Source organism: Palaemon carinicauda, chromosome 24 (genome assembly GCF_036898095.1).
Source record: "Palaemon carinicauda isolate YSFRI2023 chromosome 24, ASM3689809v2, whole genome shotgun sequence".
NCBI classification, from domain to species: Eukaryota; Metazoa; Arthropoda; class Malacostraca; order Decapoda; family Palaemonidae; genus Palaemon; species Palaemon carinicauda.
In genome coordinates, this window is record NC_090748.1 from 103,147,040 (window position 1) to 103,167,039 (window position 20,000).

A 20,000-nucleotide genomic window follows, 5' to 3' on the forward strand; every position below is an offset into this window, starting at 1 on the left:
ACCCATTCCTGGTGAAGATATATATATATATATATATATATATATATATATATATTATATATATATATATATATATATATATACATATGTGTGTGTGTTCGTGTGTATGTGTGTGTTTTGTACGCCTATGTATACACACGTATAACAAATTTCGAGACCATTGTTAGAAAGCATTAAATCTAATAAAATATCTCATGGATAAATAAATAGAAATAAAATATAAACAATACAAGTAAACTTATATACAAAAAAATAAAAACAGATTTCTCCTTTTAGGCTCGTATCCCTTTTCTTTCTCTCCGTTCGAACCAGACGATTTCTTTTAGGCTCGTATCCCCTTTCTCTCTCTCTCTCTCTCTCTCTCTCTCTCTCTCTCTCTCTCTCTCTCTCTCTCTCTCTCTCCCGTTCGAAACAATGACGGCTGTCAGGCCAACAAAGAACTATTGCCTGCGGTGTATGCGGAGATATCTTTTCCTCCTGCCAGACGAAAAAAAAAATGTTCCACACGCGAAATGCGTCAGTTTTTTTTTTCTTTTTTCTTTCTTAGCCAGAAAGATACGGCTGGAAAAGACTCAGCAAGCAGATCCTTTTACGCTTTTAGCTTAAAAAAAAAAGAGAGATGGCTTGCCACCAGGAACACAGGCAGACTCGTGTAAAACAAGGACGAATAGAAGGTGGAATTAGGCTTAAATTTAGAGTAAAATATGATAAATCGAATGAACTGTATAACAAATATAACAGGATTAAAAATGGTATATCAGATATGAATAGTTTATAAAATGATCATATAAACAATTATGAAAAAATATGATATATAATACACATACACATATATATATACATCTACATATATATCATAATCATCTCCTCCTACCCCTATCCACGCAAAGGGCCTCTGTTAGATTTCGCCAGTCGCCAGTAACTTGAGCTTTTAAATCAATACTACTCTATTTATCATCTTCTACTTCACGCTTCATAGTCCTCAGCCATGTAGGCCTGTGTAAACATATCATAGAAGACTTATTGTGTAACTTTGTATTTCCAGGTGTTAGGATTTTTCAACAAAATCACCAGATCGTAAATGCATGCCACTATTTTTTATTATTATTATTATTATTATTATTATTACTAGCTTAGCTTCAAACCTAGTTGGAAAAGCAAGATTCTATGAACCCAAGGGCTCTTTCGGGGAAAAATAGCCCAATGAGGAAAGGAAATAAAAAAATAGATAAACGATATGAGAAGTGATGAGCAATTGAAATAAAATATTTTAAAAACAGTAATACCAATAAAACAGATACTGCATATATAAACCATAAAAAGACTTATGTCAGCCTGTTCAACTTGAAAAAAAATATTTGCTGCAGAATGACAGTTTGAAAATATTTGAAAGGAATAAAAAAATGTTGGAAGGGAGTTTTTCAATATAGAGATGCAGACAGAATTCTGAACACAGCCCACAAAGAACATTGAAAAAAAATATATATAGATTTTTCTCCCCCGTCAGTCTATATGTCTGTTTTTTATGTTTCACTTCTGGGTGGATTTTTTTTTTTTTCATTTTCGTCTCCTTCAACACTCAAAAATATATTGAGGATTATGTTTTAAGTATTTGTAATGAATTATATGAAGGGTCAAGTTTTAAAGATTTGTTATGAACTATATTAAGGATTGGTTGTTAAGGATTTGAGTTGAACTATATCAAGAATTAGGTTTTAAGGATTTGTAATGGACTATATTAAGGATTAGGCTTCAAAGATTTGCACTGAACTACATTAAGGATTAAATTTTAAGGATTTGTAATGAACTATATTAAGGATCATGCTTCAAGTATTTGTAATGAACGATATTAAGGATTAGATTTTAAGGATTTGTAATGAACTATATTAAGGATTAGGCTTTAAAGATTTGCACTGAACTATATTAAGTATTAGGTTTTTTAAGGATTTGTAATGAACTATATCAAGGATTAGGTCTTAAGGATTATTATTATTATAATTATTATTATTATTATTATTATTATTTTATCATGGAGAGAGAGAGAGAGAGAGAGAGAGAGAGAGAGAGAGAGAGAGAGAGAGAGAGAGAGAGAGAGAGAATCTATTAGAATTAAATATTCATGGTCTAATCACCTCGACGTATAATCTCATTTGTGAAACTTCCTCATTTAATATTCATAAGCTTTATGAAATAATCCTATCACATCAATCGGATTTCACGAATATTTAGCTTATTGGATGCTGTTTAACAGCTGGTATAGGTCAGCGTTAGCTAAGTTTAAAAAAGAAAGAAAAAAACATTAAAAGATAAAAAAAAGAAAAACTTCCATATAAAAATTAGTTAGCTTGTAAAGTAACTTCTGTACTTTGATATATATATATATATATATATATATATATATATATATATATATATATATATATATATATATATATATATATATATATCATCATCATTTCCTTCCACGACTATTGACGCATAGGGACTCGGTTGGATTTCACCGGTTGTCTCCATCTTGAGATTTTTTAATCAATACTCCTCCATTCATCATCTCCTACTTCATGCTTCATAGTCCTCAGCCATGTAGGCCATGGTCTTCCAACTCTTCTAGTCCCTTGTGAAGCTACGTTAAAACTTTGGTGAACTAATCTCATATATATATATATATATATACATATACATATATATATATATATATATATATATATATATATATATATATATATATATACATATACATACATATATATATATATATATATATATATATATATATATATATATATATATATATATATATATATATATATATATATATATAAATGCTGAGAAATTTTGTAATGAATGGTTAGTTTTAGGCCAGAAAAAACTAACATATCTATTCAAAATGAAAATTAATGTTACATTTCCTCCAAGAGTAAATTCATGTTAATTAGATATGTTCTTGAATATACACGAAGAACTATGTACGCATTTCAGGAAATGCCACTACACTTTTCGAGAATGCATATTAGAATTGAAGCTGAAAATGAAATACAAGTATCACAACGTATGTACTTTATTATTTGTTCTTGCGATTTAGGTAATGTGAAGATGATTCTAATTTTGTTGACCTATCGGTAAACGCTTATTTGTATGCTAATCTGAAGAGGTTCGTGATCTATTTTGAAGTTAACTTGGATTTAATTAAAAAAAAAAAAAAAGGAATTTCACTTCTTAACTGATGTTAGCATGTGGATTAAGCTTCTCATGATTTTGAATATTAATTTTCTTGCTTTCTGTGAATAAGTAGATTATATTAGCAGCCATCGGCTTTACAAATTATCTTATTTTAGCAAAAGATAACATCCGATAACTCAGCTGTAGATTCAAAGCTATTGAGCGCTTCAAGATTTTTCATAATGATATTTTCATGAAATGCAAAGGTAAAAACTACAGCTCAGAATTCAGCCTTTCAGAATTAGAATGGAAATTCGGAATTACAAGAATCGTGTTAAGCTGTAAAAAGTTGAAAGCAAAATGGAAAGGTAAAGGTCGAGTGTAGCTTCAAATTTGTAAGCGTGTTTCAACAGAGGTCCCATTTCTACTTCTCCTTTTCTACGAATTTTGTTGGACATTCTCTCGAACTTCTTATTTCTTTTAGTATTTCGGGCGTCAAGGAAGCTTCTCTAATGTTCTTTGGGTTGTATTGGCCGCTTATTTCTCGACATTTTTCTCGACCTTGACCTTGGCCTTATATGTTAACATGTATTAATTGCCGTGGATTTCCATACACATATTAGAACCAAGTTTGATGTCTCTGTGACAAAAATGTCTAAATCTATGACTGATTACGCGAATTGGTCATTTTGCTTGACCGTGATGGTGACCTTTGACCTCGACCTTCCAAAATTTAATTATTCCCAGATTTTTACATAAAAGTTAATCTGTGCAAGTTTCAGTACTCTGCGATTATAATTGAGGCCAGGAAGATGTTCACAAACAAACACACACACAAACAAAAACACAAACAGGTGGTAAAACATAACCTCCTTCCAACTCCATTGGCAGAGGTAATGATAGCCCGACCCCCAAATATATAAAACTTTATTGGGCCAATTTATATTAGGCTGATTTTTTTTTCTATCACGAACCATGTTTACTTCGGAAAAAAAATATTGCATGGTAATTAAACTCACCCAATTAGTAAACCAACTGAATGGAGGATAATTATAGAAATAGATTTTTTTTAAAGTAACTTTTTTCTTTTTGGTAAGGATGATTAATTGGAATTGCCTGATTAGTTCTCTGCTTTTTTTTTAGATATATGTTGACAAGAGATGAATTAAATCTATTTTGTATGCCATTGTTAATTCTATCTTTAACTATCAATCAGGTTTTGACTCACTGAAATTGTGTTAATTTAAGATATTTTATTCCAATCTATACAAATTGGCAAAAGCTGATGTTTTATTCATTCATCAACTCCGCCATGTTGACCCATTCAATCTGACAATTTTTCTTCCATGAAATCCTATCATTTTTCAGCCATTGTCTTTATTTGAAACAAACCGCTCAAATTTCAACTCTTATCAAAAATACATTGTATGTCATTCAATACATCTAAAAATTATGCTTCTAATTTGAATAACATTTTCTGACTGAATATCCTCTGTCTATATTAATTCCTCAAGCTTCCACTGAAAAGGTCAATGAACATTGTTAAAAAAAACTGTAATTTTAATTGGGAATTCTCCGTAGAAATACTGTTCTCAACCGTATTTAAGAAAAATACTGGCGACGGTATTTTGTACCCTACTTTGATATTACCTTTCACGGTTTGGTGACCGTAATATCACTCCTTAACGTCAATATCTTTTTGAAATGGTAATGCCTGGCACAATTATTCCAGGATTTGTACCATTTTTTACGGCCAATTTTTAACAGTGTAAGCTTTCTCTTCACAAATATCACTCGCTTCCAATAACGCTTCGCATCTAAACTTGTAAACGAATCCCTCTCAAAATAACAATTCAGAAAACTTGCACAGCATTGGAGTTAGGAGAATGTTTATAACTAGTTTCATATGAAACCATTGTTTTCTAGTCTTGGGTAGTGCCATAGCCTCTGTACCATGTTCTTCCACTATCTTGGGTTAGAGTTCTCTTGCTTGAGGGTACACTCGGGCACACTATTTTATCTCGTTTCTCTTCCTCTTGTTTTGTTTAAAGTTTTCATAGTTTATATAGGAAATATTTATTTAAATGTCATTGTTCTTATAATATATAATTTTTCCTTGTTTCCTTTCCTCGCTGGGCTATTTCCACTGTTGGAGCCCCTGGGTTTATAGCATCTTGCATTTTCAACTAGGGTTGTAGCTTAGCAAGTAATAATAATAATGATAATAATAATAATAATAATAATAATAATAATGATAATATAGACTGGCTTCAGAATCAGAAGCCATTTTAACACAAAGAACTGAAGAGAAAGTTGTGGCAGGATGATAAGGGTCTTATCGGAAAGACGAGTTGTACATGACTAGTTTATTCAAACGCTATAACAAGATTATATACAAACTGTTCAGGATAACAATGGCATAAAAACTTTAACAATATGAAACATGCAATGGCAAGCTTAAACAGGTTTTTTTATCATCAGTGATAGGAGAGAGAGAGAGAGAGAGAGAGAGAGAGAGAGAGAGAGAGAGAGAGAGAGAGAGAGAGAGCTCAATAGCATTACAGTGTATGCAAAACACGTGAATTACAAAGTTGATTAGAAAGTACCATTGTCCATGTTAACGCTTCAGGTGTAAATGGTATTAAATTATTGAAATTCACCTGATCTCTTCACTTGGGGACGAAAAGTAACTTGATAAACAATGAACTCTGTAGTCCAGGAATCTTTTATTACTGGTTAATGAGGTTTAGTAAGACTGTTAGTTTTGCTTAAAGCATAAAATGTCCAAAAAATTATTTTCTTGTTATATTATTTTTTGGCGTTAAAATGTTATTGTTGATATATAAGTTTTGGACCTGAATTGAACTTAGAAATTATTATTTTATTGCTGTGAAAATCGCAATTCGAGCGTGACTTACAATGTACGTAACGCCCCACCCCCCGCCCTCACTCTCTCTCTCTCTCTCTCTCTCTCTCTCTCTCTCTCTCTCTCTCTCTCTCTCTCTCTCTAGCAAGCCTTACTATGTATGCAATACTCTATCCTTTTCTCTCTTTATCATGAAGGTAATGTAAGTAATTACTCTCTCTCTCTCTCTCTCTCTCTCTCTCTCTCTCTCTCTCTCTCTCTCTCTCTCTCTCTCTCTCTCTCTCTCTCTCTCTGTCACAAACACGTATTACTATATATATGTATGTATATATATATATATATATATATATATATATATATATATATATATATATATATATATATATATATATATATATGTGTGTGTGTGTGTGTGTGTGTGTGTGTGTGTGTTTGTGTGTGTGTATTATATACATGCGTGTGTGCATATAGACACAAAAGATCAGAAGAGTAATAGATGTTCATTTAATTCAAATTCCCAAACATATAAAAGGAAGATTAAACATAATTAGAAAATCGCTACTGATTACGAATTGTCAGGAAGTTAACAGATGTAATTAATCAAAGAAATTAGGATAAAACGAGAAATCTATTTCTCTCTCAACTGTTTCAGGTCTTCCATTAAATCATTTTGAAGTAATTATGACTTAACAAGACTAATGAGGAGATTTACTCATATAGTTTGGGGGATTTCCTCTAAAGGTAAAAACATTTGAATATAGTATGTTTTTAGAGGTACGATTAGCGCTCATTTGACTCTTTCATAAACAGTATTTACCTCTGCGAAATCTGGGACGTCCAATTTAAAGTAATTCATCGAACTATTAAACTAAATTTGCGTTTTAAAGATTTTTAAAGGCTGCTCATGAATGGCAGAGGCAAGGGACAGTGACATTGTCCTACCAAGTAGGGCAATGCCGTACAGACTGACCATATATACATATGATCAGCACCCAAGTCTCTTCTCCACCAAAGGTAGGACCAGGGAGGGCCAAATAATGGCTGCTGATGACTCAGCAGATAGACCTATAGGCTCCTCTAAACCCCACATCCTTAGCTAACAGAGGAATGTAGAATTTTTACCCTTTATTGATATCAGTTACTTGACCTAATATGATTCCCGTATTTTTAAAATCTCTATTCAAAATCTCGAAAGTAGAATTTTTAACTCTCATTAATGTCAGTTACTAAACCTAATATTACCCCTATATTTTCAAATTTCTATTCGAAATATCGAAAGTAGGATTTTTACCTATCATTGATGTCAGTTACTTGACCTAATTTTGCTCCCATATTTTTTTAAAAATTTCTATTCGAAATCTCGAAAATAGAATTTTTAACCTTCATTGATGTCAATTACTTGACCGAATACGACTCGAGCATTTTTGAAATTTCTATTCGAAATATCGAAAGTAGAAATTTTACCTTTCAATAATATCAGTTATATTGCTCCCATATTTTTTAAATTTCTATTCGAAATCACGAAAGTAGAATGTTTACCCTTCATTGATGTCAGTTACTTGACCTAATATGACTCCAGCATTTTAAAAAAAATTCTATTTGAAATCTCGAAACTGTAAATTTTTTATATCATTAATGTCAGTTACTTGTACCAAGTCAGTAATCTTCTACGTTCGAATTTTCAAACATTAGTTGTATATATCAAAAACATATTTTGAATAACAGAAGATCGTGAATTTTATTATTTTTTAATACAAAACAGATGAATAAATATCTGATTCCTACAAAGTTAAGTCCATATCACAACTAGAGGGCTACTAAGTAGAGCGCAGACCTCCACCGCTGCAGCTTATTTCTCGACCTTTTGCTCGACCTTGACTTTGATAATAACAATAATAATAATGATAAGAATAACATTAATGATAATAATAATAATAATAATAATAATAATAATAATAATAATAATAATAATAACAATAATAATGATATTTTTCTTTTCATTTCCTTACCATTTCCTTGAATAAATAAATTAGAGTTATTTTGCCTCCTTCCCCTTCTCAGCCATTACCTCTCCCCAGAAAATTGAAAAGAATAACATAAGAGATATTTGCATTACGTGTTGGCTCATTTCGGCGATTACATGACATTTCCTCCAGTTCAGGAGGGGGTGAGGGGGAGCTGGGTCGGCCGGGGGGGAGGGGGGGGGGTCTCCCAAAGGACTCTTCATTGAAGCAGATTGAATAGGAGGGTTCTTTAGGTAGGCTGGAGAAAGGACGCACTTGGAAAACTGAGGTGAAATATGTACTCAGTTTATTCCAGGTACAACTAGAAGGTGGGAGTTTATTCTTTGTTCAATGCGTGAATTTATTTTTATTATTCTGTTGGTTAGTGCATGATTTTGTTTTCACAGTTTTTATGCAGAAATGTGTATATTTAGTGCATATTGACGTATTACTAATATTGCAATGATGATTTTTAAGAATATTTTTTTTTTATTTTATTTGTGATTACTTTTTAAAAAAAAAAGATAAGAAAGATATTGCAATGATTATTTTTTTTTGTTAATTTTTTTTTCTTTTTTGAAAATTTGAATTATGATTACTTGCTGAAAAAGAAATAAGAAAAATATTGTAATAATGATCACAGTTTTTATGCAGAAATGTGTATATTTAGTGTATTTTGACGTATCATTAATATTGTAATGATGATTTCTAATATATGTATTCTTTAAATTTGAATTGTGGTTACTTGCTTAAACAGATAAAAAAAAAAAATATTGCAATGATGATCACTGTTTTCACACGGAAATTTGTATATCATTTAACGCATATTGACGTATTACTAATATTGCAATGAGGATTTTTAAGATATTTTCTAAAAACAAATTTGAACTATGATTACTTACTGAAACAGAAGTAGAAAAAAAAAACTCTAAAGCATAGGAATGTTAAAGAGATGTTGACTTGAAAAAAAAAAAAAAAAGTTTTGAAACATAATTAGAAAAAAATCCCAGAGTTCATAATGACTTGTCACTTATATTGGAATGATGATATGCAAGATTTTTTATTTTTTGCTTTGAACTATGATTACTGGCTTAAACAGAAGTAAAATGTTTTAGAAAAATACACGGAAAATTATAGGTAAACCTAATTTGAACTAAGATTACTGGCTTAAACAGAAATCAATTTTCTAGAAAAATACGCGGAAAGTTATAGTTAAACCTTGGTGTGTAATTATAAACTCTTTTAAATGGCTTATGTGTTTCTTGGTCATCAATTTGAAGTGCTATATAATATACAAAATCAGATCATCATCTCTTATGCCTATTGACGCAAAGCGATTCGGTTAGATTTCGCCATTCGTCTCTGTCTTGAGATTTTAATTCAATACTTCTCCATTCATCATCATCTCCTTCGCGCTTTATAGTCCTAAGCCATGTGGGTCTGGGTCTTCCAATTCTTCTAGTGCCCTGTGGAGCCTAGTTAAAAGTTTGGTAAACTAATCTCTCTTGGGGAGTGCGAAGAGCATGTCCAAACCATCTCCATCTACCCCTCCATCATGGTCTCATCCACATATGGTACTCTAGTAATCTCTCTTATAGTTTCATTTCTAATCCTGTCCTACCATTTAACTTCCAATATCCTTCTGAGGACTTTATTCTCAAATCTACTAGATCTATTGGAGATTGTTTCATTGTCATAACCATAGAGTAACGCCGATCTCACTAAACAAAAACCGAAAATATAATGAATTATTAAAAGTACTGAATACCTGGAACTGTAACATTAGATGAAGAGAATTAGTAATTGGGAAATATAATTATTCATATCAAAATAATTGCTTAAAGAACAAATTAGTTCCAGAAAACAAAGAGAAAGGCTTTGACTCATCAAAGAAATGAAAGAAGAAACAAGGATGGAAAATTATAATTAAAAGAAATCTAAGGAGTAGGAATGTTTAAGAGGCTTTACCTTTAACCTATCAGAAAAAAAAAATATATAATAAAGTATTTTTTTTTTACCTGAGGTATGATTACTGAATGAATGAGAAGTACAAAAATTATAGAAAAATACACGGAAAATTATTGGAATATCAAATATGTCTATATATATATATATATATATATATATATAAACACTGAAATGAGTCAAAATAAAATTAAAACAAAAATAAAAAATAAAATAAAAAAAAACACTGAAATGAGTATGAAATATTATAGAGCCTTTAGCTTTAACCAATCAGGAAACAAGAAACAGAAATGGTAAAAACCTCACTGAAATGAGTAAGCATATTAAAGATGCCTTGACCCATAAAAAAACAGGACTATATTTTATAATTTATTGATATTTATATCTTACATATTTTACATTTTATATTTTATGATTCATATATTCTCTAACCTTCCTGCGATCACATGAACAATAGGAAATGAAAACACAATATAAAAAAATGCTCCAACATAAAAAAAAAAAATTATTACATTTTTAAAACACAATATAAAAGAATTTGCTCCAACATAAAGAAAATGACTAGATTTTTACTTTTAGTCTTTAAACCCCTACAGCTAATATCCTGCTTCTAGAATCATAAGGAAATTAAAACAAAATTCATTAGGAAATGTCCTGAATGTTTTTTTTTTCGTTTAATCTAAATGAAAGTTAGTTCTTTACTTGGGGTGGTTTCAAGGTCAGAGTTGCTTTGCAGCTATGGAGACCAAGTTTAAGATTGCCTTTGTAAAATAGCTTATTTTGAGATATATATGGATAAAGATGATGTGAGAAAATATCAGTAGAGAATGGAGGAGAAAAAGGAGTGAGGGTGTTACTCAATTTTATGGTCTGTGTCTGTCTGTTTGTCTCTCTGTCTCTAAATATATATATATATATATATATGTGTGGTGTGTTTGTGTGTTGTGTGTGTGTATGTGTGTGCATTGTGTGTATACCTATATACATGCATATATATATATATATTATATATATATGAATACGTACATACACACATACATGCGTGTGTACGTGAGTGTTTATGTGTGTACAAGTTTTTATGCATATACACAAATCAGATTTATTCTGAATTCTTAAGGAATTAAGACTCCTCAGCAGAATCTAATTCATAATGAAAAACATAAATAAAAAAACAAATCAAGAGAGACTTGTAATACTCCTTGATTCAAAAAGGATTTTTTTTTTTCTTTCCTTTCAGTTTTTTTGGTTAAAAGTTGAAAGGGAAAAAAAACAGTCCTTATCAATAAGAGTTAGGAATAACTCTGTAAAACTACTGGAAAAAATATATTCAAAGTTCGAAAGAGGTGCCTTGGTTGATTATATCAACAATGTAGAGAGGAGAGAGAGAGAGAGAGGAGAGAGAGAGAGAGAGAGAGAGAGATCATATACTTACTGTTCAAAATATTTATAACTAAAATAAGTTTGATATATATATATATATATATATATATTAGATATATATATATATATATATATATACTGTATATATATATATATATGTATGTAGTATATATATAAAGAGAGAGAGAGAGAGAGAGAGAGAGAGAGAGAGAGAGATCATATACTTACTGTTCAAAATATTCATAACTAAAATAAGTTTGATATATATATATATATATATATAATATACATATATATGTGTGTGTGTGTGTGTACACACATATATATATATATATATATATATATTTTATATATATATATATATATATGAAAGAGAGAGAGAGAGAGAGAGAGAGAGAGAGAGAGAGAGAGTCATATACCTACTGTTTAAAATATTCAAACCTAAAACATAGCGGTCATAGCAGAGAGAGAGAGAGAGAGAGAGATGAGAGGAGAGGAGAGAGAGAGAGAATTATCCTTAGATATCTGATGTAACAGAACGTTGGGGATAATATCGCATTATCAATAGAAAGTATTAATTTCCTGAAGGATTCTCTTTCAGTCTCAAAGGATAATTCCTACGACTTAGTATCCTTTATCTTGAAGTAATTTAAAGGTCATTTTACTGGTGAAACTCTTAGTATTAGTAAAGAGTAGATTAAAATATAAAACTAATTTTTAGACATGAGGTCTGAGAAATAAAATATAAATACCAATTGGTTTCTTGTTTCCATTAGACGAGTTTAAAATCCGCCAATCACAACTTCTATGAGCTACAAGGAAAGTATATTATTATCATTATTATTATTATTATTATTATTATTATTATTATTATTATTATTATTATTATTATCATTATTATTATGATTATTATTATCATCATCAAGATTATCAATATCATTATTATTATTATTTTATTATTATTATTATTATTATTATTATTATTATTATTATTATTATTATTATTATTAGCTAAGCTATATAGTAAGGACTCCAACTGGGAAAAATATCCCAGCGAGGAAATTAGATGAATATATAAACTTGAGAAGTAAAGAATGATTATATGAAATATTTCAAGATCAGTAACAACGTTAGAATATATATTACACATAAACTACGAAGAGAGGCCTATATCAGCCTATTCCACATAAAAAGCACTCTCGTTGAAATACATTTCCCTGCAAAAAAAAGAAATAGAAATTGGCCGAACCTGAAGATATTCAAATGGTGAAAGAAATGGCCCTAGATGGAAATGTCACGATATTCTCCTTTAGTTCTGACAGTGGGGATGCCATTCAAAGGCTTAAAAGTCCTTTTGCCCGACAGCCAATTTCTCCTGTGTCCTCTCTGCCAGCGAACAGGCCATGTCCTTGTCCCGTCATTTTCGTGCTCAAAAATCCAACGTTTTTTTTCTTCAACTTGGCTGCTTTTCATTGTCCCAAATTCTTTATCTCTGGTTTTTTCCTTTTTATCTGTCAGTTTAAGATATTATTATTATTATTATTATTATTATTATAATTATTATTATTATTATGATCATTATTATTATTAGTAGCAGTTAGTAGTAGTAGTAGTTTCTAAGCTACAACCCCAGTTGGAAAAGCAGGATGCTATAAGCCCATGGGCCCCAACATGGAAAATAGCCCAGTAAGGAAAGGAAATAATGAAAAATAAAATATTTTTAGAACAGTAACATTTCAATAAATATTTCCTATATTAACTATAAAACTTTAACAAAGCAAGAGGAAGAGAAACTAAATAGAATAGTGTGCCTGAGTGTACCCTCAAGCAAGAGAACTCTAACACAAGACAGTGGGAAGACCATCGTACAGAGGCTATGGCACTACTGTAGACTAGAGAACAATGGGTTTGATTTTGGAGTGTCCTTCTTCTAAAAGAGCTGCTTACCACATCCGTTTTGTGAAGGTCTAGTCCTGTAACATCAGAATACGCGTTAACTAGAGTTTGTGAAATATTCGATAGCACGACTGCTAGGTCAGGAGTAGTCTTAGGTAGAGATTATCCCTTTTATAAGTACCGTGTCACAGGAAAGTGTCCTGGGAGCTGAAAGCTACGTATAGTTATTTTCTGCACTTAATATCTCGAAAATACAATACAAATATTCGGAGATGCTAACAGATTCAGAGACTGAATTCATATCTGAAAACCAGGAAAAAAATTCTATGTATGAATAATATTAGTATTTAATGTATAAATAGTATTAATATATCTTTATAGAGCCATTGACATAGTTGATGGGCTTATGAATGTGTTTTCATTAGTACTTAGTGATAGTAAAAGTCAACCATTTATATTTGTTTTAAAAACAGTTTTGATGAATAATGTTATTTTTAAAAGTTAAGCAGCTCAGGAAAAACTATTGAAAATTATCGAAGATTTCAGATTTCAATAATACTCTTACATGAATGCTTTTATATTTAGATACCATTGCAAAATTTGGAATAAATAGGAATTTGAATATAAAATAAACTTTTTAGATTTGAAACATCTACATAAATGTCATAGAATATTTTGAAATTAATATTTTTCAATAATCTGATACACAATAATTTCATAACCCAGTAGACAAAGATTAAAGGGAAATGAATGTATAAAAAAAAAATAAGTATAAAAATATACTTATACAGGGAAATATAGGATTAAGTCCTCTGAATAAGTATCACGAAACTAGTCAGGACTTAATCTTACATTTCCTATTTTCATTTTCCCTGTGGTTCTTTTGCATCTGGACATCACGTTTCCCTGTAATTTTTTACGCCTATACGTATAAAGGTTTTAAGGCCGCTCAGGAATGGCAGAGGCAAGGGAAAGTGATATGCCCTATCAAGCAGCACAATGCCCTAGAGACTGACCATACATACATATGATCAGCGCCCAAACCCCCTATCCCTCAAGCTAGGACCAGGGAGGGCCTGTCAATGATTGCTGATGACTCAGCAGATAGACCTATAGGCTCCCCCAAAACCCCTATCCTTAGCTCACAAGGATGGTAAGGTTGCAGTGACCAAATGAACTAACGAGTTTGAGCGGGACTCCAACCCTAGTCTGGCGATCACCAGTCAGAGACGTTACCACATCGGCCAACACAACCCTAAACAAAAGCAAACGGCGAATTGATCAATTTTGCCTCGACGTAGAAGTAACATGAAAATTGCAGAACGAAATTCGTCCTTGATTAATTGAATTTCAGACACGACAAAACACCAAAGTGGTAAGGACACATCTAGCGACCATCTGTCTTATTATCACAGAGGACCTGGTCTAATTTAAATTATATTGATCACGTTTATGTAAGTCTTTCTTCGTTATAAATTATATATATATATATATATATATATATGGGCTCTTGATTTATTCTGTAGAAAGCGAGTTTCAATATAAATAATAGTACCAGAGTTATAGTAAACATGTTTATTGCTGAGCTTTCGGAAAATCTTTTTCCATCATCAGAGCCTACAATGTGTTCTATTTTAGGCTCTGATGATGGAAGTAGACTTTCCGAAAGCTCAGTAATAAATGTGTATATTATAATTCTGGTACTATTATTTATATATGTATATATAAATACATTTATATATAAAAATGTACAAAATCACCTAATAAAGGGTTATGACCCAATAGAGGAAGGAAAGCGGACATAAAAGATAGAATAATATCTACATTTGACGTCACTTGCAACTATGCTTTCACTTGTATGCAATTCAAGCTAGGAAAGGGAAAGAATTCTTGTTATTCTGTCTAGTAGCAAAGTTAGTAAGTGATTGAAAGACAAAAGGACGCGTGCGTGCAAGCAGAAACAAGAAGAGTAGCTGTGTCGTTGAAATAGAAACGACTGAGTTCGATGAATGTGTGAGGTAAATTGAGTGTGTCAGCAGAACGAGTTGTGATATTGAGCATATGTTGCCCAGGGATGAAGAGAGAGAGAGAGAGAGAGTTGTGATATTGGGCCTATGTTGCACAGGGAGAGAGAGAGAGAGAGAGAGAGAGAGAATAAAATTAACTGGCAGACATACTGATAGAGAGAGAGAGAGAGAGAGTGAGAGTTGTGATATTGGGCCTATGTTGCACAGGGATGAAGAGAGAGAGAGAGAGAATAAAATTAAACCGTCAGGACATACTAGGAGAGAGAGAGAGAGAGAGAGAGAGAGAGAGAGAGAGAGAGAGAGAGAGAATAAAATTAACTTTCAGACATACTAGGAGAGAGAGAGATAGATAGAGAGAGAGAGAGAGTTGTGATATTGGGCCTATGTTGCACAGGGATGAAGAGAGAGAGAGAGAGAGAGAGAGAGAGAGAGAGAGAGATAGAGAATGGGAATGGTTTAGAACAGTCTGAATCTAATCTGTTCGTTGCTGTATTCGGAGAATATAGTAATACAAAAGTTGTGATAAAATTGGATCAAATTCAAGAGAAATGTACATCGTAAGAGAGGTAATTGTCTTTCCCTCTTAAATTTGAGGAATATCTCATGAATATAATTTTAATCTTAGAGCAACGAAACATACATTTCATATCGGTTATGTTTTTAAAAGACTGGAAATGGTTTAATTTTTGAAGGTCAAGGTCAAAGGTTAAGGTCACGGTTAAGAAAATGTTCTATTCACGTAATCAGCCATAAGTTAGGACATCATTGTAACAGAGAGTTCAAACTTGGTTCATATTTGTGTGTATGAAAATCAACGCCAATTAATATATGTTAAGGTCAAAGGTCAAAGTCATGGTCAAGGAAAAGGTCTAGAAATAAGCTGCCACAGCGTAGGTCTGCGCTCTACTGTGTGCCCCTAGTTTATATTTATCATCATAATTGTTATTATTATTATTATTATTATTATTATTATTATTATATTATTATTACTACCGCTAACGTGAAGAAAACACCATGCCATATCTATAATTCTTGGGTATCAAAAAATCTTGATATATATCGTTATATATTTGAAGAAAAAAAAAAAACACACACACACACACACAGGATCTTTGACATTTTTCAAAGTGCCTCTTCAGATGAAGAGACACTTTCGAAAAAGTTTGAAAGCTTTTGTATTTTCAAAATATGCATGGTATATAACAGGATTTTAATACCTAATTATTATTAATATTATTATTATTATTATTATTATTATTATTATTATTATTATTATTATTATTATTATCAACAGCTTTATTCACAGTTTTGATGAAAAAACATTGTCAATCATTATATCCTGGATATATTTTTCCCTGGCTTCATTTTTGAACCTGGAAGGTTTAATTAATGAGCGGTCTTGGGTTGCTATTAAGGAAAGAATTTCACGTAAAAAACATTTTGCGAAAATGTGATACCGAAAGCATTAAATCATCTAAGATTAAGGAAAGTGTGAATAATCTAACTTAAGATGCAGCAAAGATATTGAACAGATGATTTTTCTATGTATTAGGTTGGCCAGGGCACCAGCCACCCATTGAAATGATACCGCTAGAGTTATGGGGTCCTTTGACTGGCCAGACAGTACTACGCTAGATCCTTCTCTCTGGTCACGGTTCATTTTTACTTTGCCTACATTTACACCGAATAGTCTGGCCTATTATTTATAGATTTTCCTCTGTTCTTATGAACCTGACAACACTGAGATTACCAAACAAAGGGTTTGCACTATCATTGTTCAGTGGCTACTTTCCTCTTGATAAGGGTAGAAGAGACTCTTTAGCTATGGTAAGAAGCTCTTCTAGGAGAAGGACATTCCAAAATCAAACCATTGTTCTCTAGTCTTGGGTAGTGCCATAGCCTCTACCATGGTCTTCCACTGGCATGAGCTAGAGTTCTCTTTCTTTAGGGTACACTCTTTCTCTTATTTTGTTAAAGTTTTTATGGTTTATGTGGGAGATATTTTTTTTAATGTTACTGTTTTTAAAATATTTATTTTTTTCTGGTTTCCTTTCCTCTCTGGGCTATTTTCCCTGTTGGAGCCCCTGGGCTGATAGCATCCTGATTTTCCAAATAGGGTTGTAGCTTGGTAATTAATAATAATAATAATAATAATAATAATAATAATAATAATAATAATAATAATAATAATAATAATAATAATAAAGGTGGAAAATAAAGTATTTAACCAGAGCATCAAAAACAGAGAATAGATACGAAAATGTAGATAAATCAAACGAGAAAACAAAGACGTGTATATATATATATATATATATATATATATATATATATATATATATATATATATATATATATATATATATATATATATATATATATTAAAAACAGCTAAAACACTGGAAAATAAACCATTGTAGAAAGAAATCATCTTTAATAAATAAATGGAGACCACATAATGGCCAAAACCAGGACCAAAATGAGAACTTAGGTTGATAGTCGAAATCACCAGCAATAAATCTTCCCTTTTGTTGTGGATATATATTTTAGAACCTCATACACACAAACAAATGCCTCTTGGGCCTTTAATGAAGGATCATATATTACCTCCTGTGTTCTTCAGTAGGATTCTCCGTTGACATCCGGGAATCCTTAAGTCATATAGATGATGGAAGTGATGGATGTTGCTTCGCGTATAATCTGGATGAGATGGGATTTAAGGATTTATGTTCTCTGTTATTGTTCATCAGTGTTCCTTCCTTTAAGAAGCCTCTGAAGAACAGGGGATTGGAATAATGAAACAGGTAATCAAGGAAAAAAGTTTTACTTATGGCTATTCATAGATCGTTGTTGGTGAAGCTTCTGAATAAATGTATTACTATGAACTTTGGTTAGTTTATTTCTATTTGTGTATAAATTTGAATAAATTGAAACATATGTTAAAGCAGAAAGATAATAACGTAACAAATGGTAAGCAGCTCCTGTAGGAAAAGGACACTCCAAAATCAAACCATTGTTCTCTAGTACTTGGTAGTGCCATAGCCACTGTACCATGGTCTTCCAGTGTTTTGGGGTAGAGTTCTCTTGCTTGAGGGTATTTCTCATCCTCTTGTTTTTTTTTTAAGATTTTAATGAAAGATTTATTTTGATTTTGTGACTGTTCTTAAAATATTTCATTTCATTGTTAATTAGTTCTCTTGTAGTTTATTTTCTTATATCCTTTCTTTACTGGGCTACTTTCCCTGTTGGAACCTTTGTGTTTATAGTATCATAATTTTCCAACTAGTTATAGCTTAGTAAGTATTAATAATAATAATAATAATAATAATAATAATAATAATAATAATAATAATAATAATAATAATAATAACTATATAGGAAAACATTGTTAACTAAGATTTGTGTTTTAGTGTTTTGAAGAAATACTCCCTTGCTCATATACTTGGTTTAAAGCCGAGTGGCGTCAAGGTTTGAGATGGCAAGTTGAAGCTTCTCAAGTCCAAGTTAATCAATCACTTGTAATCAAAGCTTGGGCGTCTCATCAAGCGGGAGATCCAGAGCTAATCGAAAGATGTATTCGTAACCCCCTTCCCCCTCTCCCTCTCCCTCTCCCTCTCCCTCTTCTTCTCCCTTTCCCTCTCCCTCTCCCTCTCCCTCTTCCTCTCCTTCTCCCTCTCCCTCCATCGTCTTTCCACTTCTAAAATCCGTCTACATTTCGCATTCTTTATTGACAGAAAACGAAGGATACGGTCTGTCAACTAAACAGTAGTATATGTTAAAATCATACTCTTCACTTTTTGACAGAAGAGAAATTTGTATCAGCTCTGTTTGTTGTCGTTTTAATATTTGTATTCTGTTAATTTCCCGAAATGAAACATGAACTGTGTATCAGTACCTATGAGACTAAATGAAAACATATTGCTTAAGTAAACTAAAATGCATTGTATATTGAAAATCTCTCTCTCTCTCTCTCTCTCTCTCTCTCTCTCTCTCTCTCTCTCTCTCTCTCTCTCTCTCTCTCTTAAGCTAGAAACCGGAAAGCTAAAATAGAAAGTCAAATAAATGAGTGAGACTGAATAAAATTATGTTGCTTAAGTAAATAACCTTGTCTATGTCAAAACTATATTCTGCACTTTTGATAAAAGAGAAGTTTGTATCAATTTTTTTTTTTTTTCGTTTTAATATCTGTATTTTTCTCATTTTCTGAAGTGAACTGTGTATCAGTACCTATGAGACAGAATAAAATCATGTTGCTTAAGTAAATCAACTAATCTATGTCAAAATTATATACTTCACTTTTGACAGAAGAAAAGTTTGTATTAATTCTGTTTGTTGTCGCTTTAATGTCTGTATTTTTCTAATTTCTATTTTCTTTTTTAAATGAAATATGAACTGTGTATCAGTACCTAAGAGACTAAATGACAACATATTGCTTAAGTAAACAAAAACTTATTGTATACTAAAAACAATATTAGTAACTATGTATCGTCTCTCTCTCTCTCTCTCTCTCTCTCTCTCTCTCTCTCTCTCTCTCTCTCTCTCTCTCTCTCTCTCTCTCATCTCCAGCAACCGGAAAGCTAAAATAGAAAGTCAAATTAAAGAGTGCAGCATTAGGCAACGGGACACACAGATCTTTCATTTCAAAAGTTCAACATTAAAAGCTGGAAAAGTTTTAATGAAACTCGAAAGCCATTTTTGTGTGTCGAT